The sequence below is a fragment of the Choloepus didactylus genome, chromosome 8 (genome assembly GCF_015220235.1).
Source record: "Choloepus didactylus isolate mChoDid1 chromosome 8, mChoDid1.pri, whole genome shotgun sequence".
Taxonomy (NCBI): Eukaryota; Metazoa; Chordata; class Mammalia; order Pilosa; family Megalonychidae; genus Choloepus; species Choloepus didactylus.
The window spans coordinates 110401119-110427802 of record NC_051314.1 but is presented as its reverse complement, the minus strand read 5'-3'; the positions used below and the strand labels follow the sequence as shown (position 1 = coordinate 110427802).

General features: G+C 37.5%; 2 pseudogenes; one reads left to right on the top strand and one right to left on the bottom strand.

Annotated features, from left to right (window-relative positions):
• Positions 1-6767: 6767 nt before the first annotated feature.
• LOC119542416 lies at positions 6768-8719 on the top strand (annotated as a pseudogene).
• Positions 8720-13939: 5220 nt separating this feature from the next.
• LOC119542877 lies at positions 13940-14530 on the bottom strand (annotated as a pseudogene).
• Between the last annotated feature and the right edge of the window lie 12154 nt (positions 14531-26684).

Below are 26684 nucleotides of genomic sequence, written 5' to 3'. Positions count from 1 at the left end.
TCTTAACCTGCCTCTATGTAACCTTTTTGTGAGAGGGTCTCCCCAGATATGATTGACCCCAATCAGATTTTCGCAGTCTAGACAGGCCCAGGTCTCAGAAGGAGACTGTAATTCATATCAAATTTCCAGTTCTTTGCTGCAGTCACAGCCATTCCACCCATTCCAGACTGGTGTACGATGTGTGTCTGGTCACAGAAGTTCCCCAAACCATTTTTCTAGACAGATGCTGTCTGTTTACCAGCTGCCCTAGAGGAGTAACTAAATTCCATATATCTCACCACTCTGCCATCTTGCTCTGCCCCTACTCCCTACTCTGGATTTAGCAACATTTGATAATTCTTCCCTGCATCAGTTTTTGTTATGTTAGCTGCAAAATGGTGATTTATGTACCAAGTGTGATCTATGTGTCCACATTTTACTGTAAGAACTCGCCCTTGCATGTTTCAGCCTGGCAGCCTATACATACGCCATCTGTCCATTTATCCATCCTTCCACCTACATACCCATCTACAATCTATGGGACTATTATAAATATGGACTCCTAGATTTCCATTTTATTCATTGGGTTGTAATCTGTACACTATACTTCATTTACTGTATTATATTGCTAAAATCATTCAAGATTTGGCTTGGAGAGTCCCATCTGGCTCCTGTGTTCTTTTGATATGTGCCCAAAATTGTGTTGAGCATTTCCTCACTTTCTAGCAAAACAAGACATTCCAGGCTCTCATCCTGTACCTTCCCTGGTTCAGCTTTGGAATTAAGTATTTTTCCAAGGAACCTGGTTCCTTTTGTGGGGAATGATACTTAGAAACGAAAATCTGGATACTTATATATGGTTATTTCTCCTGGGATATCACTTTTCCTGGGCCTTTTAGCTGGCTTAGCAAGAAAAAAATACGGATATATATATATGTATGTGTATATATATATATATATATATATATATATATATATATATATATATGAAATTGTGAGCCCATACTGATACTTCCAATTTCTAATCCAACTTCACAAAGTTTTTCTTGCCTTCTCCCATTTCATATTTGTTTCCTTTTTTCTTCGTGCCCTAACAATATCAATGTATTTATTTGTTCATTCCAACACTGTATATAAAATAGTTTCAGGATTATTAAATCCAATAAACATAGAAAAACAAAATATTAACCAGTTCAAAATTTGTTTGTAGTTTTATTATTTTCCCTAGGTTTTGGGTATACAGTTTTGCATTCAAAAGTTACCTGCATTAAAAAAAAAAAAAGTCAGAGTGGTGGTTATTTATTTGAAATATACTTTTATTTGTATTTATTTGCATTTGGTTTTAGGTTTTACTCTCATCTTTGTTGATACAATTTTATCTTTTGAAGGTAGAACATTAACATGCTTCCAATAGTCAAAACCATGTGAGAACTTATATTCAGAAAGTGTCACTGCTTTCCCTAGCCCTCTGCTAACCTACTTCCCAACATCCCTTTTAGGTAACCAATTTAATTTTCCAGTTTATCTGTTCTTTGTTTCTTTTTGCAAAAAGAAGCAGGTATATGTGTTTTTTCTTATTTCCTCTTCTTACTGTAAAGTAATATACTTAATCCTTTTCACTTACTACACCCTGGAAGTGACTCAATATTAGTTCATAGAGAGCGTCCTCATTCTTTCATATAGCCTCCTAGCCATAAATAATTTAATATGTACCCCTCATTATTCAATCAGTTTCCTATGTTTAGGCATTTAGGTGCATCCTAATATTTTGCAATTACAAATTATCTACAATGAACAACCTTATGCAATTGTTTCTCATTTTGTTGAAGATGTAGCTTTTCAGCATAAATTCATAGAATTGGGAATGATGTATTAAAGGATGCAGTTTTAAACATATTGCCAAATTTCCCTCCATTGGGATGGTAATATTTTGCATTCCCAGTAGCAAATGTGTGAGTGCCCTTTACCCCACAGTCTACTTCAGTAGAGTGTGTTTTCAAGCTTTTAAATTTTTACCAATCTGATTGATGAGCTATAGTATCCCAGTATAAGTTTCATTTACATCTCTCTTTTATGAGTGAAGCTAAACTTCTCCACATTTAAGGACCATTTTTATTTATTTATTTATATGTTTATTTATTTATTTATTTGGAGTTTCTATACCTGTCTTTTGCCCATTTTTTAGAAGTAAGGTTTTTTGGTCTTTTTCCTCTTTTATTTTTAAAGTTTTTTGCCATGCAAAAGTTTTATTTTTATTTTGGTTGGTTAAAATTTATCATCTTTATTGCATGTGGATTGAGCCAGATACCCAATTTATTTTTGCACCAGTATTAAACTTTTCATGTCTTAGGAACTTTGTCATTTGTTTTAATATCTGGAATGGGCTAGTCTCCTCTAATAACTCGTACTTTACAGTGTTTTCCTTGCTGTTCTTAATTGGTCTTGTGTTTCCATATGGACTTTACTATGAATTTGTGTACCTCTAGAAATGGGATCACATTAAATTTATAAATTATTCTCTATATCCTGGAATGAGTTTTGTAAATTAACATACACGGAACTTACATCTTGATGTTGAGAACAAGGCATGTCTTTTTCACTTATTTCAAGTGTGCTTTGTGTCCTCAGGAATTATTTTACAGTTTTCATATAAATTTTGAGCATTTCTTGATCATTTTATTTCTGAAAATTTTTCATTTTTGTGGTAATTTTAAATGGGTATTTCCGCTTCCCTTATATTTTCTTATGTCAGTTAATTTTATTATTAATTTCCTTTGTGTTTTTCCAGTATGCTGTTGTATCGTTTGCAAATAGAGATCATTTTACTTCTTTTCCAAATATTCTGCCCCTATTTTTACATGTCTCATTACTTTGGTCAGTGCCTCCAATGCATTTAATAGTTGAAGTGTGATTTGTCTGATATTTCTGATATTTGTATAGCTACCCCCTGCTCTTTTCTGTTTGTTTGTTTGTGTGAAATGTCTTTTCCCAACTTTTCACTTTCAAACTATTTTTGTCCTTGGGTCTACAGTGAGTCTCTTGTAGACAGCATATAGATGGATCCTGTTTGTTGTTATTGTTGTTGTTGTTTTTAATCTATTCATTCTGCCAGTCTGTGTCTTTTGATTGGGGATTTTAATCCATTAACATTTACTATTATTACTGTAAATGCAGTACTTGCTTCAACCATTTTATATGTCATAACTTATTTTCTCTCTTTTTATCCTTTTAGTTACCCTTACTGATAAGCTTCATTTCTACACTCTTCTCCAAACATCTCTCTCCTATCTCCCTGTAGAACTCCCTTTAGTATTTCTTGTAGAGCAGGTCTCTTGTTCATGAACTCTCTTGGTTTCTGTTTATCTGTAAATATTTAAACTCTCCCTCATTTTTGAAGGACAGTTTTGCTGTATATGGAATTCTTGGTTGGAAGTTTTTCTCTTTCAGTATCTTAAATATATCATACCTCTACCTTCTTGTCTCCATGGTTTCTCCTGAGAAATCCACACCAGTCTTATTGAGCTTCCCTTGTATGTGATGGATCACTTTTCTCTTGCTGCTTTCTGAATTCTCTGTCTTTGGCATCTGAAAATCTGATTAGTAGACCTGGAGTAGGTCTATTTGGGTCTATTCTGTTTGGGGTACACTGTACTTCTTGGACCTGTTATTTAATGTTTTCATAAGAGTTGGGAAATTTTCAGTGATTATTTCTTCTATTATTCTTTCTTCTCCTTTTCCCTTCTCTTCTTCTGGGACACCCATAACACGTATATTTGTGCATTTCATGTTGTCATTCAGTTCTCTGAGACCCTGCTCACACTTTTCCATTCTTTTCCCTATCTGTTCTTTTATTTGTAGGGTTTTAGCTGTCCTGTTTTCTAGTTCACTAATTGGCTGTTTTATGTCTCCATTATGTTGTTCATCTCTTCCATTGTTGCCTTTCATTCCCATAAGTTCTGTCATTTTTTTTGCAAGCTTCCAAGTTCTTCTTTATGTCACCTAGTGTCTTCTTTATATACTTCATCTCTTTTGCCACATTTTCCTTCAACTCACTGCTTTGATTTTGATTTGTTTGAACATCTTTAATTAGTTGTTTCAACTCCCATATCTCATCTGAAGTTTTAATTTGTTCCTTTGTCTGGGCTGTATTTTCATGCTTCCTAGTATGACTCGTGATTTTTTTGTGTCTAGGCATCTGATTTTCTTGATTAGTTTATTCTGGAGGTCATTTTCTCTCTTTTGCCTAGGGCTTTCTTGTTGGTTGGCTTTGTTCTCTAGCTGTTCTTTGACGTTCAGGTCAACTTATTCTAGATCTCTAGCATAGCTTTTGTTTAACTCATCAGAATTTTTCAGCTCTTGTTTTTCTGATTCTTGCCCTGCCTATATGGAATTTTTTTGAGATTACCTCTTTTTTGTGTGCAGTTATTTCACCCCCAGGAAAAAGCTTTCTCTTTTCTCTTATTCCTCAGGGAATATTAATCTGCATTTTTTTTTTTTTTTTTTTTTTTTGCCTCTATATGTTTTTAACACTCCTTTTGTTACCTCTTGCAACTTTTACATGGAGGTCTGCCCAGGTAGGGTCAACCCAAGTCAGGTTTTCCCAGATAACTCATGAAGGTGGTATAATCAGTATCAAGATTTCCCTGGGATGAGACCCAGCAGGGTGCCAGTCTTTCCTGTGAAGTCTCTTAATTCTGTCCTTTTCCTGTCCTGCCCTGCGGATGGCACTTGTGAGCCCACTGCTCCCCACAGGCCCAGAATGGTACAATGCCTTTAATTCTCAACAGCCCCTATCCCTGCCGGGGGTCGTAGTTGAGACAAAGGATGAGACTAAAGGCAGGCTTAAAGTTTTCCACCTCTTGGGATCTGAATTCTTTAAATAACGGTCACCATCTGTTCTAGGCCTTGCCCTACTCCCTTTTTGGGGGGAAAGAGGAGGAGCCATTCTTCAGACCCCTGTTCCTAGCAGACTGGAAAAGTTACAGGACCCTCAAGCAGTAACCCCTCCCCCTGCCAGGGGCATGTTAGAGACAGGCTTAGTTCCAGATGCCTCTTTTTTTTTTTTTTTTTTTTAATTTTTCATAATCTTTGCCTTCTCCCTTCCAGTGGGGCTGATAAGGAATTCCCAGTTTATTTCTTGTTTGCATTGTGTTTATCTGTGCCCAGAGCTGATATTCAGCAGTCTGAATTTGTAAATCAAATCAGCAATTGGAGAGTGGTTGAACTCCCATTCCCTTGCTCCTAGTAGAGAGGACTTCTGTTTCCCACTGGAGAGAGACTCCAAGTCAGTCTGCCATGCCAGTCAGGGAGGGGCACCACCCTCCACAGCATAGAAGAATTTACTTACACTTCTTTGCTGTGATTTATCAGTCTTGGCCCTTCAAATGATTTCGGGCTGGTGTACAATGTGAGTCTGATCTCGGAAATCCTTAAAACATTTGTTCCAGACAATTCCTGGTTATTTATTTATTAGCTGCCCTAGAGGACAAACTAAATCCCACACCTCCCTATGTTGTCATCTTGACCTTCCCTCCAATGCAGTTTTAAATGGTGGAGATGGTGGACACCATTGCCTTATTCCTGACCTTAAAGGAATGTCTTTAGTGTTTCTCCATTAAGTAAGATGGAGGCTTTAAGGTGGAGACATATATACGGGGGTACTATATAATCATAGTAAGGAAGTATCCATACATTCCCATTTTCTCACACATTTTTATTAGGATGAGTGATAACTATTTTTGAAGGCTGTGACATTTCTTGTAGTGTAGGTTTGCTTTTGGTGATTTTTTTCATTTTTTTGTATATATGAAAAATAAAATTATCTTTATTTTTGAAAGATATTTTCACTCAGGAAAATATTCTATGTTGGCAGTGTTTTTTCTTTAGTTCTTTAAAGATGTTGCTTCACTGTTACCTAGTTTGTATTGTTTCAACAAGAAATCAGCTGTCATCCTTATCTTCAATCCTCTATAATACAGTGTTTCTTTTTCCCTCTGTCTCCTTTTAAATTTTCAGTTTATCAGTGGTTTAACAATATAATAGTGATGCACCTTGGTGTAGTTTTTCATATTTTTTGTGCCTTGTTTTAAGCTTCTCGGATTTGTGGGTTTATAGTTTTCATCAAATTTGGGAAAATTTCTTCAAGTACTTTCTCCTTCATTCTCCTCTCCTTTGAGGACTCTAATTCCATATCTATCAGGTGACTTTATGTTGTTTTGCAGCTTGCTAATGGTCTGTTGTTTTCTTTTTAGTCTTCCCTCCACCCCAATCCCATGTTTCATGAAAATTTTCTTCTGCTGTGTCTATTTTGCTATTAATCCCATCAAGTGTATTTTTTACCTCTAGTAATTCAATTTGGATTCTTTTCATATCTTCCAAGTTCCTGCTTAACATGTTGTGCCAGTTTGCATATATTATGTCCCCCAGAAAAAGCTATATTCTTGGATGCAATCTTGTGTGGGCAGACATATTAGTGTTGATAAAATTGTAATTCTTTGATTGAGTGTTTCCATGGAGATGCAACCCACCCAATTGTACATGATAACTCTGATTAGATAATTTCCATGGAGGCCTGACCCTGCCCATTCAGCATGGGCCTTGATTAGTTTACTAGAGCACTATATAAGCTCAGACAGAAGGAGCAAGCTTGCTACAGCCAAGAGGGACACATTGAAGAATGCACAGTAGCTGAGACAGACATTTTGAAGACAGCCATTGGAAGCTGATGCAGACATTCTGAAGAACTCCATTTTGAAACGCAACCTGGGAGCAAGCAGACACCAGCCACATGCCTTCCCAGTTAACAGAGGTTTTCTGGTTGCCAATGGCCTTTCTCCAGTGAAGATACCCTTTGTTGATGGACACTTTATTGCCTTAAGACTAACTATGAATTGTTACCTGGAAGTGGTCCAAAATTGCGATGTGAGAATGTACCTGGAACATGAAATATTTTATATATAGATATATATGAGACAAAGAATGACTGGTGAAAAAAAGCTTTTGGGTTCTTAAAGGACGTAGAAGAAGGAGAATTTAAGGCACCACTGGCAGACAAGGTGTTGGAAGTATTTGACGCTAGGTCTTTGGGAACAAGCGCTTTCCTGTTTTCTTCTGGGCCAGGCTGAACCTCCTCTATTCCTGTAGGCGGTGGGTCTGTAGTGCCGCTCAAGGTGGAGGTGAATTTTCCCAAACAGGAGCACCTCCTGGTGCTGAAAGGTTTGAAAGCTGCCCTCTAGAATGGAATGGATACCTGGTACATCACTCTCCCTGATCAGTGCTCGTGCAATCACCAGACAGAATTTAACCACAGGAGCTGAGATCTCGGTGAGATCCCCGTGCATCAGGATGATTTACAGCATACATCGAAAGTGTTTTTTTTGTTGTCTCATGTCTCTTCGTGTGGCTCTGATGAAGTTACCAGGCTTCAGCTTCATCTGTAAAATTAGTGTAATATTGTATGACAACAGTGCTGAGGATTTAGAAATACACCATACTACAACATATAACTGAGGTCTGAGGAACTCAGCTAAGAAATTTTCTCTTCATTAAGAGTAACTGGATTACTGTAGAATGACAACAGAAGTAATATTACATTATTGACCATATGAGAGTGACCCCACAAAACTGCCAAAACTTGCAGAAAAAGCAATTCATGACTTTCCTACTCATCCACTATCAAGATTTATTCCTTGTTTCCACATGATGGATCCAGACTTCCACTCAAACCTAAAAGATCACCACCTGTGATTTCTAAAGAGGCAGCTAAAGACGTGAAATGGTTCTTAACCATTTCAGAACATGATGTGAAATGACAAAGTTATGATTGTACAGTAGATCTATTGGACTTTCAACCTAATTTGAAAAAAATGAAGCACTTAATCCAGTCTTACACACTGAATGAACAGACTAATTCTGAAAATATAAATAAAGTATCAGAAAAAGGAAAACAGTGCTTGAAGAGGTCTTGGAGTGTTTCAATTCCCAGCAGTAATTGTACTGAAAAGATTGTTCCTTTATCTAAAAAATTGCAAAATAGTTTAAGGAACTAAATTTGCATACTCTTTATAGAGGAAGATGGACAATAGAACACACTATTTGTAACAGCCAAATGCTGGAAGACATTTGGGCAAAACTCAATCAAATTATCAGGCACAATGAACTACCATCTTGTAATGCAATAATTCAGAGACGTTTGGGCCAAATATGGGTTTTCTGTGATGTTATGTACTGTGGATATGTGGAAAAGCTTCTTAAAAGAAGATTAGCTCTTATAGGGAAAATGAATTTATTTGTACATAAATATGGTGTTATTTTTAGTATGTAATGAATTTCACTGATTGTCAAAAAGAATATTGTGAATGAACTGAGTAAGGATGTGAAGTAGTGAGATGAATAAATGTTTTACTGTTTTTACACTTTAATGACTTTCTTTTTATTTGAACTTTTGCTAATATAGCCTATTTGCTCTTAACATTGTGGAAAAATAATCATGTGGTATTATATATACAATCTGTATCCCAAAAATGGATGTGTATCAAGAAATTCCTAGCTGTCATTAACTCAGGAACTTTCTGGATTCTACTTATTAGCAACCTTCTTTTAAATTAATTGTGATAATTTATTGTTTAAGGTGAATTTGAAGGTAAAATATTTCTGTTCCTTTTGTTGTTACTTTTCTAGTGCTTGAATTAAATATTCCTGTGACTTAAAAAAAAAAAAAGACTGTAACTGTGTAACCAAATAAACCCCGTTTATAAAAGCCAGTCCATTTCTGGTGTTTTGCATTTTGGCAGCATTAGCAAACGGGAACACATGTGTTCTGTCTTTCCTCTAGCTTATAGAGTGTATGGAATACTGTTATAACTGTTATAATATCTTTGCCTATTAATTCTATCATCTATGTGATTTCTGTGAGTTTCTGATTGGCTTTTCTCATCACTACTGTTTTGTAGTAATTTTTAATTGGATGCAGATGTTGATTTTCACCATGTTGGATGCTGTATATTTTTGTATTCCTATAAATATTCTTGAACTTTGTTCTAAGATGTGGTTAAGGAATTTGGAAACAGTTTGATTCTTTCAGATTTTACTGTTTGGTGTTGTAGCTGGGACCAAAACATTTACTCTAGGGCTAAGTTTTGTCCACTACTGAGACAAAACCCTTATGAGTACTTTATCTATTGAATTATGAGATTTTTGCAAGATTGTTCATTGGAACAGGCACTACAGTCATACCTTGATTTATTGTGCTTTGCTTTATTGCACTTCACCGATGTTGCATTTATTTTTACAAATTGAAGGTTTGTGGCAACCCTGCATCAGCCAAGTCCATTGGCACCATTTTTCTAACAGCATGTGCTTACTTCATGTCTCTGTATCATATGTTGGTAATTCTCAACAATATTTCAAACTTTTTCTTTATTATTATATCTGTTATGATGATCAGTGATCTTTGATGTTACTATGGTAATTGCTTTGGGGCACCATGAACCACACCCATATAAGACAGCAAATGTAATTGATAAATGCTGTGTGCAGACTGACTCCCTACTGGCCAGCCATTCCCTCTTCTCTCTCCCTCTCTACCACCTCCCTATTCCCTGTGACACAACAATATTGAAATTAGGCCAATTCATAACCCTACAATGACCCCTAAGTTTTCAAGTGAAAGTAAGAGTCACACTTCTGTCACTTAAAATCAAAAGCTAGAAATGATTAAGCTTAGTGAAGAAGGCATGTTGAAAGCCAAGATAGGCCAAAAGCTCTTGTGTCAAAAAGCCCTAAGTTGTGAATGCAAAGGAAAAGTTCTTGAAGGAAATTAAGTGCTACTCTAGTGAACACTTGAATGATAAGAATGTGAAACGGCTTCATTGCTGATATGCAGAAAGTTTTAGACATCTGGGTAGAAGATCAAACCACCTACAATATTCTCTTATGCCAAAGTCTAATCCAGAGCAAGGCCTTAACTCTTCAATTCTATGACTGCTGCAAAAGGTAAGGAAGCTGCAGAAGAAAAGTATGAAACTAGCAGAGATTGGTTCATGGGATTAAAAGGAAGAAGCTGTCCCCATAACATAAAAGTGCAAGGGGAAACAGCAAGTGCTGATGAAGAAGTTGCAGCAATTTATGCAGAAGATCTAACTAAGATATTTCATAGAGGTGGCTACACTAAACAACAGATTTTTCAATGTGGACAAATCAGGCTCTATTGGAAGAACATGCCACCTAGGACTTGCATAGAGAGGAGAAATCAAAGCCTGTCTTCAAAACTTCATAGGAAAGGTTGACTGTCTTGTTAGGGCCTAATGCAGCTGGTGACTTTAAGTTGAAGCCAATGCACATTTACCATTCTGAAAATCCTAGGTCCCTTAATAATTATGCTACGTCTACCCTGCCTTTGCTCTATAAATGGAACAAAGCCTGGAAGACATTACATCTGTTCACAGCATGTTTCACTGAGTATTTTAAGCCCACTGTTGAGACCTGTTCAGAAAAAAAGTTGTGTTTCGAATATGACTGCTCACTGACAATGCACCTGGTCACCCAAGAGCTATGTTGGAAATGTACAATGAAATAATGTTGTTTTCATGCCTGCTAACACAACCTCCTTTTTACAGCCCATGGATCAAATAGTCATTTTGACTTTCAAGTCTTATTGAAGAAATACTTTTCCTAATGCTATAGGTGCCGTAGATTGTAATTCGTCTGATGGATCTGGGCAAAGTCAATTGGAAACCTCTGGAAAGTGTTTACCATTCTCGATGCCATTAAGAACATTTGTGATTCATGGGAGGAGGTTAAAATATAAACACGAACAGGAGTTTGGAAGAAGTTGATTCCAAACCTCACAGATGACTTTGAGAGGTTCAGGACTTCAATGGAGGAAGTAATGGCAGATGTGGTGAAAATGGCAAGAGAACTAGAATTTGAAGTGGAACCTGAAGATGTGACTTAATTGCTGTAATCTCATGATAAAACTTTAATGGATGATGAGTTGCTTCTTATGGATGAGCAAAGAAAGCAGTTTCTTGAGATGGAATCTACTCCTGTTGGAGATGCTGTGAACATTGTTTAAATGACAACAAAGGATTTAGAATATTACATCAACTTAGCTGATGAAGCAGTGGCATGGTTTGAGAGGATCAACTCCAATTTTAAAAGAAGTTCTACTGTGGTTAAAATGCTATCAAACACCATCGCATGCTACAGAGAAATAGTTCATGAAAGGAAGAGACAATCAATTTGGTCAATTTCATTGTCTTATTTTGAGAAATTGCTACAGCTGCCCCAACCTTCAGCAACCAGCAACCATCAACATCGAGGCAAGACCCTCCACCAGCTAAAAGATTATGAGTTGTTGAAGGTTCAGATGATGGTTAGCATTTTTTTGGCAAAAAAAAGTATTTTTAGCAGTTTTATTGAGATATATGCATACTTTTATTTGTGTTCTAATATTTATTAATTACTCTTGTTTATAGGGACAATCAAAAAAAATTTTACATGTGGTAGATCATGTGAAATACAATAAACATACACTTTTGGAATGCAGAATAGATTAAAAAATCTTCAAAAACAAACTTTAAAAATATCTTATTTATATTTACCTCATTTTTGAGAAAAGCTTTTGTTTCTTTTCTCCCTTTTAATTTATAAATAATTATTCAAGCACATTCTAACAACTATTTTGTTTTATTAATTTTTTGAAGCCATTCTTAAATGGAGACTTCTTTTTAATTTATAATTAGTAAATAGAGACTAGATTTTATTTGAATCATCATTTGATTTGGCACCACCATTATTGAGCACAGCTTCAGTAACAATTAGCTTTTTAAAAAGACATTTTTATTCACACACCATACAATACAACCAAAGCATACAATCAGTGGCTCCTGGTAAAATCACATAGTTATGCATTCACCACCACAATCAATTTCAGAACATTTTCATTGCTTTGAGAAGAAAAAAAAGTCCCATACCCCTTGTACCCCACTGTTGACGTTTAGCTTTGGTATAGTAACTTTGTTATAATTGGTGAAAGAATATTAAAATGTTACAGTTAACTTTAGTCCTTAGTGTGCATTAATTGCATTTTTTCCCCCATATACCACCCTATTGAGTAACAATTAGATTTTATAGGGGGACAAAAACCCCAGAGAAATCCTACTAGCAAGCACATGTCTTACTATAGGAAAGAGTCTTTTATATATGGTCTTTCAGATACCTACTGATTTAAAATCTAGTATTTTTGGTCTGGTTATAGAAAAGGGCATGTGTTAGTTAAGGTTCTCTAAGGAAACAATCAACAAGAGACTGTAAATATAAGATTTTATAAAAATGTCTTATGCAACTGTGGGGATGCACGAGTCCAAACTCCATAGGGCAGGTAGCAAACTGGCAACTCTGACGGTATTTGATTAACTCCTCAGACTGTGAACTAGCAACTCCGATGAAGGTGTCTGATGAACTCCTGAGGAAACTCTTTGCTGCCTAGCCAAAGAAGAAGTGAAGGTCCTCTCTCTCTTCCTTAAGTCTTCAACTGATTGGATTAGATCCAGCTGATTGAATTCTCTCATTGCAGAAGACATGCCCTTTGTTGATGTAATCAATCACAGGTGCAGTGAATTGACTGATGATTTAATAAACCAGCCTTCTGGTTTATTAAGCAGTCACAAATGTCCTTGCAGTAATGGTTAGGCCATTGCTTGCTTGACCAGACACCTGGACACCATCACCTGGCCAAGTTGATACATAAACCTAACCATCACAGGGAATAACCTAATTTTTTATTTTAAAAAATTCATAGGCGTGAACTGTGCTTGGGATGGTAATAGTGGGTCTAAATTAATGAGGCTACTGGCTTTCCAAATGTTATACTTTTAAATTAGAAAAATATGGTACTTAAACCCTGAAAAACACTCTAGAACTAGAAATGGACTGTTTCCTAGGACACCCTGATATTCTCAGTAAAGGGTTTCCTCACTACTTCCATCAGCTCTCTGGGCATGGGTTGCAGAAAAGAGTCTTTTCCTGAAGCTTTGTCAGCATGTCCATTATAGGATGTAGCTTACAACGTAATAATTTTAATTTGTAAAATATAATAAGCATTTACTTTCTAAAACCAACATTAAAAGAGTTGAAATGATGCTTTGTATGGTGATTTTTATGCGAGTTCCAGGAGAGACATATTTGAGCATCTACCCTATTTTTAGAACATATCATTGAAGAGCCCGAAACTTAGACATCAGAAACCCCGCCCACAAAAAGCCCGCGAAAACTAACTTCCTTGCCAGCAAAAGCTAACTTCCTCTCAGCTCTGCATAAATATCTGTCCCATCCGGTCGATTGGGGCAGTCGCCATTTTGTGCACTGCCCAGGCGGGGTCCTTTCTACTGGGAATAAACGCTTTGGCCTCAACTCCTAAGTTGTCTCTCGTCTCTGGTGATCCGGGGTACCTTTCAATTATAAAAGGCACAGTCAATAATGACATACAACTATGAAACCACAGTGTCCGTGGAGTGGTACATTGAAGAAATCGCAACTTCCTTTAACATGCTTCTGCCAGCACTTTCAAAACAACAGACTTTGGGGATGCTAAAAGAAAATGCCATCAGTCATTATACCAGAAACCTCGGATCTTTGGAGTCCTCTATGCACTTGCTTCTTTCTATGACCAAAATTGCACATGAATTCAAAGGAGAGGGTTAATTGCCCCAGTGGGCAATAAGGTCAGTAAGAGCAGTTATATCAACACAATGTAACAAATTACTACATATGCCATATTTTAAAAGGAACTCATTCTAAATTCTTCACATCTTCTTAAATCGTGGGCATTCTGATGCCATCAGAAGATATCACTGAATAACTTTTGATACCTTTCTTTCTGACAACATTGCTTTGATTTGCATTTCTTTTGCTTCTTTAGAACACGCAGTTCATGCATTTGAGTTTTCCTGCGAGTGCATCAGGCATTATGGAACCAGCGGTAGTTGGATGCCCACATAGACTCGCAGGATATTTTATACTGATGTATGGATATGCAGTCGTCAAAATAAACCACAGTGCATGTGTTCTTTGTCACTGGAGTAAAGTGCATGGACATTGTTGCCAGGGATAGACACCTTTCGATGGTGTGGCTGGTTCATGGTTTCCAAAAACGTACCCAGATTCTCTTAATGTGAAAGTTCTTCTGCAACAAGAAAGGAAACCTGTTCCAGTTTAACTGCGTGTCCCCTTCTGTAAGAACCCGGAAGAGAGAAGGGATTGGCTCCTGTAGCAATTCTGCGGTGCTCTTGGAAGTTGGAGATGTGTCGCTGTGACTTTGAGGATTGCACATACCAGCACAATCACAGCACTAATCCCAAAGACTACCTAGACAAAGTATACGTACTCTTTACAACAGGAACAATTTCCTTCCCCAGACAGCACTGGTAGAGCTTCCCTGAATGAGGCATTTGCTCACATAACTAGCACAGAGCGCTTTGTAACAACTCAGTGACACTGGGAGCCGGGTCAGGAGCATCAGGATGGCCAGGTAAGCATAACAACGTAGCATGACTTCTTGTTTCCTCAGAGAAGCTAATCTGTAACTCCCAGGAAGCGTGCGCAGGCGCCGCCAGACTGGGCCGCCTCAAGAGGGCCTGGGGCTCTGCGGGAGGCTCAAGCCCCGCCTCCCAGCCCATCCTCGACACTGTGTGCGCGGGGACCTGGAAGACAAATGTCCGCCGGCTGGTTTGGGGCCCCCACCTGGCGCGCGAGCCCCGTGCCCTCCCTCCCTGCTGCTGCCCACCATACATTTTAAAATTAAGGTATGGACATTTTTTTTTTTTTTCAAGACACAATGCTGTTGCACACTTAATAGACTAGTGTAGTATAAACATAAGTTTTATATGCATTGGGAAACCAAAACATTCGTGACTCACTTTATTGCAGTGGTCTGGAATTGAACCAGTAATAGCTGCAAGGTATGCCTGTATTCCTTGTCCTCTGTGTCCTTGGAGAACTGTTTCTTCCAATGCTTAAAAAAAATTTTTTTTTTTTAATTTAGAGAAATTGTAGGTTTACAAAAAAATCATGTAAAAAATACGGCATTTCAGTATACCCCCCCCCCATTTTTACACTTCACAGTAATGTGATGCCTTTGTTACAACTGATGAAAAAATATGATAAATGTAGTATTAACTAGTACATCTTTTACATTAGGGTGTATTTTTTCTCCAATATACCACCCTATTATTAATATCTGCATTAGTGTGGTACATTTATTCTAATTCATGAAAAAACATTTTTATCATTGAATTATTAACTGCAGTCCACCTTTTGCAATAGGGTTCACTGTGTTATATAGTCCTATGCTTTAACTTTTAATTTTTTTTCTAGTAACATATATATGGCCTAAAATTTCCCCTCTTAACTACATTCACATATATAATTCAATGCTGTTAATTACACTCACAGTGTTTGGCTATCATCACCACCATTCATTCCAAAACTTTGCAATCAACCCAAATAGAAATTCTGTACAAATTAAGCATGAACTCTGAGTCCTTACCCCCAACCCAGCCCCTGGTAATCTAGATTGTAGATTCTAACTATGACTTTGCTTACTCTAATTATTTCATATCAGTAAGATCATAAAATATTTATCCTTTTGTTTCTGGCTTATTTAACTCAACATAAAATCTTCAAGGTTTAGCTATGTTGTTGCATGAACCAGAACATTTTTTTTTAATTCATTTTTATTGAGATATTCACATACCATGCAGTCATACAAAACAAACCATACATTCAATTGTTTACAGTACCATTATATAGTTGTGCATTCATTACCAAAATTAATTTTTGACATTTTCATTACCACACATGCAAAAATAATAAGAATAAAAATTAAAGTGAAAAAGAACAATTAAAGTAAAAAAGAACACTGGGTCCCTTTTTTTTTCTCCTCCCCCATTTTTCTACTCATCCATCCATAAACTAGACAAAGGGGAGTGTGGTCCATATGGCTTTACCAATCCCATTGTCACCCCTCATAAGCTACATTTTTATACAATCATCTTCAAGATTCATGGGTTCTGGGTTGTAGTTTGATAGTTTCAGGTATTTACTGCTGGCTATTCCAATTCATTAGAACCTAAAAATGGTTGTCTGTATTGTGCATGAGAGTGCCCACCGGAGCGACCTCTCGGCTCCTTTTGGAATCTCTCTGCCACTGAAGCTTATTTCCTTTCACATCCCCCCTTTTGGTCAAGGAGATGTTCTCCATCCCATGATGCCAGGTATAGATTCCTTCCCCGGAGTCATATTTCATGTTTCCAGGGAGATTAACTCCCCTGGGTGTCAGATCCCACATAGGGGGGAGGGCAGTGATTTCACCTGCCAAATAGGCTTAGCTAGAGAGAGAGGGCCACATCTGAGCAACAGAGAGGCATTCAGGAGGCGGCTCTTAGGCACAATTATAGGAAGGCCTAGCCTCTCCTTTCAGCAACAGTCTTGCCAAGGGCAAGTCCTGTGGTAGAGGGCTCAGCCCGTCAAACTACCAGTCCGCTATGTCTGTGAGCACATCAGCAACCATCGAGGTGGGGCAGGCCAATACCCCTGCATTCTCCACCAGCTCCTCAAGGGAGCTCTGCATATTTTTTTCATTTTTTTTTTTAATTAACTTTTTTTTAAATCAACTGTATAAAAAAAAATTTTAAAAATATACAATAAAAAAACATTTCAAACAAATCATAACAAGGGAGTAAGAAAAAGACAACTAACCTAAGAAACTACTTTACTTCCAACATGTTCCTACTCTACCCCAAGAAAATAACCTAATATAGCAACATTTCTGTGAACTTGTTCCTGCCATACCCATCAGAAATTAACAGACCGTAGTCATTCCTGGGCATTCCCAGAACATTAAATTTACCCACGATAGCTTATCTGCTCTTATTGGGTTATCAGTCCCCCTTCCTTAATTGCTCTCTATCGCTAGTTCCCCTACATTCTACATTATAAACCGTTTGTTTTACGTTTTTCAATGTTCACATTAGTGGTAGCATATAATATTTGTCTTTTTGTGCCTGGCTTATTTCGCTCAGCATTATGTCTTCAAGGTTCATCCATGTTGTCACATGTTTCACGACATCGTTCCTTCTTACAGCCGCGTAGTATTCCATTGTGTGTGTATACCACATTTTATTTATCTACTCATCTGTTGAAGGATATTTGGGTTGTTTCCATCTCTTGGCAATTGTAAATAATGCTGTATGAACATTGGCATCCAGATATCTGTTCTTGTCACTGCTTTCAGATCTCCCGGATATATACTGAGAAGTGCAATTGCTGGATCGAAGGGTAACTCTATATCTAGTTTTCTAAGGAAATTCCAGACTGACTTCCAGAGTGGCTGAACCATTATACAGTCCCAGCAACAATGAGTAAGAATTCTAATTTCTCCACATCCTCTCCAGCATTTGTAGTTTCCTGTTTGTTTAATGGCAGCCATTCTAATTGGTGTGAGATGGTATCTCATTGTGGTCTTAATTTGCATCTCTCTAATAGCTAGTGAAGCTGAACATTTTTTCATGTGTTTCTTGGCCATTTGTACTTCCTCTTCAGAGAACTGTCTTTTCATATCTTTTGTCCATTGTATAATCAGGCTGTCTGTACTCTTGTCATTGAGTTGTAGGATTTCTTTATATATGCAAGATATCAGTTTTTTGTCAGATACATGGTTTCCAAAATTTTTTTCCCATTGAGTTGGCTGCCTCTTCGCCTTTTTGATGAATTCCTTTGAGATACAGAAACTTCTAAGCTTGAGGAGTTCCCATTTATCTATTTTTTCTTTTGTCACTTGTGCTTTTGGTGTAAAGTCTGGGAAGTGACTGCCTAATACAAGGTCTTGAAGATGTTTCCCTACATTATCTTCTAGGAATTTTATGGTACTATCTTTTATATTGAGATCTTTGATCCATTTTGAGTTAATTTTTGTGTAGGTGTGAGGTAGGGGTCTTCTTTCATTCTTTTGGATATGGATATCCAACTCTCCCAGCCCCATTTGTTGGAAAGATTGTTATTTCCCAGTTCAGTGGCTTTGGGGGCCTTATCAAAGATCAGCCAGCCATAGATCTGGGGATCTATGTCCGAATTCTCAATTCAATTCCATTGATCAATATATCTATCTTTGTGCCAGTACCACACTGTTTTGACAGCTGTGGCTTTATAATAAGCTTCAAAGTCAGGGAGTGTAAGTCCTCCCACTTCATTTTTCTTTTTTAGAGTGTTTTTAGCAATTTGAGGCATCTTCCCTTTCCAAATAAGTTTGATAACTAACTTTTCCAAGTCTGCAAAGTAGGTTGTTGAAATTTTGATTGGCATTTCATTAAACCTGTAGATGAGTTTGGGTAGAATTGACATCTTAATGACATTTAGCCTTCCTATCCATGAACATGGAATATTTTTCCATCTTTTAAGGTCCCCTTCTATTTCTTTTAGTAGAGTTATGTAGTTTTCTTTATATAGGTCTTTTACATCTTTGGTTAAGTTTATTCCTAGGTACTCGATTTTTTTTAGTTGCTATTGAAAATGGTATCTTTTTCTTGAGTGTCTCTTCAATTTGTTCATTTCTAGCATATAGAAACATTACTGACTTATGTGCATTAATCTTGTATCCCACTACTTTTCTAAATTTGTTTGTTAGCTCTAGTAGCTATATTGTCGATTTCTCAGGGTTTTCCAGATATAAGATCATATCATCTGCAATGGCAGTTTTACTTCTTCCTTTCCAATTTGGATGCCTTTTATTTCTTTGTCTTGCTGGATTTCCCTGGCTAGCACTTCCAGCACAATGTTGAATAACAGTGGTGACAACGGGCATCCTTGTCTTGTTCCTGATCTTAGAGGGAAGGCTTTCAGTCTCTCACCATTGAGTACTGTGATGGCTGTGGGTTTTTCATATATGCTCTTTATCATATTGAGGAAGTTTCCTTCAATTCCTGCCTTTTGAAGTGTTTTTATCAATAAGAGAAGTTGAATTTTGTCGAATGCTTTTTCAGCATCTATTGAGATGATCATTTGATTTTTCTCTTTTGATTTGTTAATGTGTTGTAATATATTGATTGATTTTCTTATGTTGAACCATCCTTGTATGCCTGGAATGAACCCCACTTGGTCATGGTGTATGATTTTTTTAATGTGTCTTTGGATTCGATTTGCAAGTATTTTGTTGAGAATTTTTGCATCTATATTCATTAGGGAGATAGGCCTGTAGTCTTCCTTTTTTTGTGGCATCTTTGCCTGGTTTTGGTGTTAGAATGATGTTAGCTTCATAAAATGAGTTAGGTAGTGTTCCGTTTTCTTCAATGTTTTGAAAGAGTTTAAGTAAGATTGGTGTCAGTTCTTTTTGGAAAGTTTGGTCAAATTCCCCTATGAAGCCATCTAGCCCTGGGCATTTATTTGTGGGAAGCTTTTTGATGACTGATTGGATGTCTTTGCTTGTGATTGGTTGGTTAAGGTCTTCTGTTTCTTCTCTGGTCAGTCTATGTTGTTCATATGTTTCCAGGAAATTGTCCATTTCCTCTACATTATCCAGTTTGTTGGCATACAGTTGTTCATAGTATCCTCTTATAATTTTTTTAATTTCTTTGGGATCCGCAGTTATGTCACCTTTCTCATTCACTATTTTGTTTTATGGGTCTTCTCTCTTTTTGATTTTGTCAGTCTAGCTGGGGGCTTGTCAATCTTGTTGATCTTCTCAAAGAACCAACTTTTGGTGTTCTTTATTCTTTCTATTGTTTTTTTGTTCTCTGTCATTTATTTCTGCTTTAATCCTTGTTATTTCTTTTCTTCTACTTGGTTTAGGATTGGTTTGCTGTTCATTTTCTAGCGTCTTCAGTTGATCCATTAGTTCTTTTATTTTAGCTCTTTCTTCCTTTTTGATGTATGCGTTTAGTGCTATAAATTTCCCCCTCAGTACCATTTTTGCTGCATCCCATAGGTTTTGGTATGTTGTGTTCTCATTTTCATTCCTGTATATGTTGAGCAATTTCTCTTGCTATTTCTTCTTTAACCCACTGATTGTTCAGGAGAGTGTTGTTTAGCCTCCAGTTATTTGTGAATTTTCTAAGTCTCTGATGGTTATTGACTTCCAATTGTATTCTATTGTGGTCAGAGAATATGCTTTGAGTAATTTCAATTTTTTAAAATTTATTGAGGCTTGTTTTATGTCCCAGCTTATGATCTAGTTGGAGAAAGTTCCGTGAGTACTAGAGAAGAATGTTTATCCTGGTGATTTTGGATGTAATGTTCTGTATATGTCTGTTAAATCCAATTCATTTATCAGATTATTTAGGTTTTCAATTTCCTTATTGGTCTTCTGTCTGGTTGATCTATCTGTAGGAGAGAGTGATGTGTTGAAGTCTCCCACAATTCTTGTGGGAACATCCATTGCTTCCTTTAGTTTTGCCAGTGTTTGTCTCATGTATTTTGTGGCACCATGATTGGGTGCATAAACATTTATGATTGTTATTTCTTCTTGTTGAATTGCCCCATTTATTAGTATGTAGTGGCCTTCTTTGTCTTTCCTAACATCCTTGCATTTAAAGTCTATTTTATCTGAGATTAATATTGCTACTCCTCCTTTGTTTTGGCTATAGCTTGCATGAAATATTTTTTTCCATTTTTTCACTTGCAATTTCTTTGTGTCCCTGTGTCTAAGATGAGTCTCTTGTATGCAACATATTGCTGTTTTATTTTTTTTTTATCCATTCTGCCAATCTATATCTTTTGATTGGGGAGTTTAATCCATTTACATTCAACATTATTATTGTGAAGGCATTTTTGAATCAGCCATCTTATCCTTTGGTTTATGTTTGTCAGATATAATTTTTCCGTCTCTCTCTTAATGTCCTTTAACATACCCATACTGAATATCTTTAGTACTGAACCTTTCTCCATATCTCTCTCTCCTTTCTTTGTTTCTCTGTTGGTAAGGTTCCCTTTAGTATCTGAAGTAGGGCAGGTCTCTTATTAGAAAATTCTCTCAGCATTTGTTTGTCTGTCAAAAATTTAAGCTCCCCCTCAAATTTGAAGGAAAGCTTTGCTAGATAAAGAATTCTTGGTTGGCAATTTTTCTCTCTCAGAATTTTAAATATGTCATGCCACTGCCTTTTTGCCTCCATGGTGGCTGCTGAGTAGTCACTACTTAGTCTTATGTTGTTTCCTGTGTATGTGGTGAATTGCTTTTCTCTTGCTGCTTTCAGAACTTGCTCCTTCTCTTCAGTATTTGGCAGTCTGATCAGAATATGTCTTAGAGTGGGTTTATTTGGATTTATTGTATTTTGTGTTCACTGGGCATTTATGATTTGTGTTTAGAAGATTTGGAAAGTTGTCCCCCAAAATTTCTTTGAATACTCTTCCTAGGCCTTTACCCTTCTCTTCCCCTTCTGGAACACCAATGAGTCTTATATTTGGGTGTTTTATTTCATCTATCATATCCCTGAGGTTCATTTCAATTTTTTCAATTTTTATCCCCATTTTTTTCTTTTGTTCTTTCATTTTCTGTTCTGTTGTCCTCTAGGTCACTGATTCACTGTTCAGCTTCCTCTAGTCTTGTACTGTTAGTATCCAGAATCTTTTTAATTTGGTCAACAGTTTCTTTTACGTCCATAAGATCGTCTATTTTTTTATTTACTCCTGCAATTTCTTCTTTATGCTCTTCTACGGTCTTCTTTATGTCCTTTATATCCTGTGCCATGCTCTTCTTCATGTCCTTTATATCCTGTGCCATGCTCTCGTTGTTCATCTTTAGTTTTTTGATTAATTGCTCCAAGTACTGTGTCTCCTCTGATCTTTTGATTTGGGTGTTTGGGCTTGGGTTATCCATATCGTCTAGTTTTTTCATATGCTTTAAAATTTTCTGTTGTTTTTGGCCTCTTGGCATTGCTTGCCTTGATAGGGTCCTTTTAGGATGTGTAGACTGATTCAAACCTTTATCTCTGATTTGTCAGATGTACAGCTTCGTGGAGTACACTTTCTCTAACTAACCAGCAGGTGGCATCCGCAAGTCACCTATTCCTCTCAAGCCAGTTCTCCCTCACTTTGTCTTTGTGGTGACTGGGAGTGTGAGTATTGTGGGGTCCAATTGGCACCAAGCTTGCGTGTGTAGTTGGTGTTGCCCACTCAGTGTATGGGACATGTGTCTGAGTGGTTAGGGAGGTGAGGCGGCTTTGATAATCAAATCTCCCAGGTGTTCCTGGAGATTTAAAGCTGTTGCAATAGTCTAATCCTTCAGTTCAGTCTTGCCATAGTTTGTCTCTGCCACTGACTCACAAGTCCTTGGTATTGACATATGGTCACTGGGACTTGCAAGTGGGTCCCTGTTCCAAGCCGTGCACTCCTAGGTCCTCTGCTGAGGGATGACTGTGCTGTGTCACAGGTGAGCGCCATCCCGCAAGTGAGGTTCTGGGCTGAAGGGCTGTGTAGGGGGCATTCCCAGTCTGCTGAAAGGATGGCTGAATGGGGCATGTTAATTTCCCCCTTTTCACACAGCTCCACCTTCCCAGCTCTGGGACAGTTAGCTGAGGGTGCAGGAAAGGCTATTGTCCACGCCCAATATTGTGGTGTGTGTGTGTGTGTGTTGTTGGAAACACTTCCCATCACACTGGATTGTTTGGGGCAGCTCTGAGCTGTGGCGCTGGCACTGGGCAGGAGCATTCCCAGCCCACCAGGAAGATGGCTGTAAGGGGATGCCCCCCTTTTCTTGAGAGGTTGTGGTGTTTAGCGAATTTTCTCAGCCACTGGACTTATTGCTTTGTGTCTCAGAGCTCTCTCAGCTCTGCTCTTGTCTGCACCCAAACTTCAAGTCTTTGAGGCTTTGTGTAATGGGCTTCTTAGAGTAATTGTTTTAGAAAAAGAGAAAAAGATAAAAAAAAAATAAAAAATAAAGAAGGGCCCTCCTTGCAGATCTCATGGGTTATTGAAATGCTAAGAGACAAGAGGATTAGGGCCATTAAGGAACAATCAAGAAAGCAGAGAAACTGGCTCTTCAGACAAGGAAACTTGCCCTCTGGATTTACATATGAGCCTGACTCTGTTTGAGCCCTGCCCTTTTCCGTTCCATGTTCACCAGAACTCCAAAAAGTCTCTGTTTTTATTTTGTTTTTTTTTTTGTTTTTGTTTTTGCTGTTTTTGCTAGCCCTATCTCCTCTCTGCTGGGTTGACTGCTCCGCGATTCAGAACATTCATTTTTAATGCTGAATAATGTTCCATTATATGTATATGCCACATTTTGTTTATCCCTCCATTGGGTGATGGACACTTGGGTTGCTTCCATCTTTTGGCAGTTGTGAAGAAGGACACTGAACATTGGTGTGCAAATATCTGTTTGTGTCCCTGCTTAAAATTATTTTGGATATAAGGGCTCATTGGGTCATATGATAATTCTAAACTTAATTTCCTGAGGAACTGCCAAACAGTCTTCCACACCAGTTTACAAACCCACCAGCAGTGAATGAGTGTTCCAGATCCTAACAGTTGTAATTTTCTGTTTTTAATAGTATCCATGCTAGTGGGTGTGAAATGATATCTCATTGAGGTTTTGCTTTTCATTTCCTAATAGTTTGTGAGATTGAGCATCTTTTCATGTGCTTTTTTTTATACAGTTTTATTGAGATATATTCACATACCCTACAGTCATCCACAGTGTACAATCAGCTATTCATTGTACCATTGTCTAGTTGTGCATTCATCACCAGAATCAACTTTTGAACATTTTCCTTACTCCAAAACAAAAGAAAAAAAAAAAAAAGTAAAAGTAAAAAAGAACACTGAAAACATTCCATCCCCCCTGTCCTAGTTTGCTAATGCTGGAGAATGCAAAACACCAGAGATGGATAGGCTTTTATAAAACGGGGGTTCATTTCACTACACAGTTACAGTCTTAAGGCCACAAAGCGTCCAAGGTAACAGATCAGCAATTGGGTACCCTCACCAGAGGATGGCCAATGGTCTCCGGAAAACCTCTGTTAGCTAGGAAGGCGGCTGGCATCTGCTCCAAAGCTCCGGCCTCAAAATGGCTTTCTCCCAGGACGTGCCTTTCTAGCAAGCTTGCTTCTCTTCAAAACATCACTCCCAGCTGCACTCTTTCTTCCCCCCGAGTCAGCTCATTTATATAGCTCCACCAATCAAGGCCCACCCCAAATGGGTGGGGCCACGCCTCCATGGGAACATCTCATCAAAATTATCACCGACAGCTGGGTGGGGCACACTCCAAGCAAATCCAACCAGCACCCAAGGGTCTGCCCCACACAAGACCACAAAGATAATGGCATTTGGGGGACACAATACATTCAAACTGGCACACCCCCCATCCCACCCTATTTTTCGTTTAGTTTTTGTCCCCATTTTTCTAATCATCTGTCCGTACACTGGACATAGGGAGTGTGAGCCACAAGGTTTTCACAATCACACAGTCATACCATGTAAGCTACATAGTTATGCAATGGTCTTCAAGAATCGAGAATCAAGGCTATTGGGTTGCAATTCACCAGTGTCAGATATTTCCTTCTAGCTATTCAATACACTAAAAACTAAAAAGAAATATCTATATAATGCATAAGAATAACCTCCAGAATGTCCTCTCAAATCTGTTTGAAATCTCTAAGCCACTGAAACTTTATTTTGTTTCATTTCTCTACCTCTTTTGGTCAAGAAGGCTTTCTCAATCCCTTGATGCTGGGTCCAAGCTCATCCCTGGGAGTCATGACCTACATTGCCAGGGAGACTTACAGCACTGGGAGTCATGTCCAACATAGGGGGGAGGGTAGTGAGTTTACCTGCAGAGTTGGCTTAGAGAGAGAGGCCACATCTGAGCAAAAAAAGAGATTCTCTGTGGGTGACTCTTAGGCACAATTATAAGTAGGCTTAGCCTCTCCTTTGCAGTAAAAGCTTCATAAGGGCAAGCCCCAAGATTGAGGGCTTGGCCTTCTGAATTGGTAGTTCCCAATGCTTGTGAGAATGTCAGTAATCCCTAGGTAGGGAAATTTAATATTTCCATATTTTCCCCCAGTCCTTCAAGGGGCATTTGCAAAGACTTTTATTCTTTGCCCAAATTACTCTGGCGTGTATAGGGACTTCACACAAAACTATAGCAGCCAACTGGATATCACTCTCTATTCAAAGTTCCATGTAATTATAGTGTTTGAATAAACTGACCATACAAGTTCACTTAGGTAGCGTGCTACAGGAAATGGAGATTTCGTACCACATAAACATCTCTTTCTTTGGTCTCACAAAAGTGGAAGTTTTAAGACACCATTCCTAGTATAATCAAACAGTTATACATTCACCACTACAATCTATATGAGGACATTTCCATTTCTTCCACAAAGAAAGAGGAAGTGGAAAAAAAGAAAAATAAATGAGAACTAAAAAAAAATAAAAAAAAAAATACAATAAAAAGTTCAGACACCACCACCAATATCAAGAGTCTCATACCTCTCCCTTCTATCTCTCTCTTGTAGTCATTTAGCTTTGGTATATTGCCTTTGTTACAATTAATGGAAGCATATTACAATATTATTGTTAACTATAGGCTCTGGTTTGCATTGAGTATACCTTTTCCTCAATATCATCCCATTTTCAACACCTTGAAAAGTTGACATTCTTTTGTTCTCCCTCATGTAAAAACATTCTTATATTTATACATTTAATCACAATCATTGACCACTCTAGGTTTCACTAAGTTATACAGTCCCAGTCTTTATTTTCTATCTTTCCTAAATTTTGATTTGTTGTGTTTTCATTTTCATTTACCTCAAGGTATTTACTAATTTCTCTTGTAATTTCCTTCTTTACCCACTGGTTGTTTAGCCTCCATATATTTGTGAATTTTTCCGACCTTCTGCCTGTTATTGATTTCCAACTTCATTCCATTATGATCCAAGAAAGTGTTTTTTATAGTATCAATATTTTTAAATTCATTGAGACTGGCTTTGTGAACCAACATGTGGTCTGTCCTACAGAATGATCAATGTGCACTTGAGACAATGTGTATCCTGCTGTTGTGGGATGTAGTGTTCTATAAAGTCTGTCAAGTCTAGCTCATTTATCATACAATTCAACATCTCTGTTTCCTTCTTGATCATCTGTCTAGATGTTCTATCCATTGATGAGAGCAGTGTATTGAAGTCTCCAGCTATTATTGTAGAGGAATCTACCTCTCCCTTCAGTGTTGTCAGTGTTTGTCTCATGTATTTTGGGCACTCTGACTTGGTACATAAATATTTATGATTGTTATGCCTTCTTGATGAATTGCCCCTTTTATTAATATATAGCATCCTTCTCTGTCTCATTTGTTTTACATTTGAAGTCTAATTTGTCTGAGATTAATATAGCTACTCCTGCATTTTTCTGATTGTTTTGTGCATGAAGTATCTTTTTCCAACCTTTTATGTTCAACCTATTTTTGTCTTTGTGTCAAAAGTGAGTTTCTTATAGACAGCATATATGTGGAGCCTGTTTTTTAATCCATTCTGCCTGTCTATGTCTTTTTTGGGGGAAGTTTAATCCATTAACATTTAATATTATTGCTGTAGGGGCAGTACTTTCTTCAACTATTTTGTCATTTGGATTTTATGTGTCGTATCTTATTTTTTTCTCTCTCTCCTTTTACCCCTCCTGATAGTCTTCATTTCTACACTTCTCTCCAAACCTGTCTCTCCTGT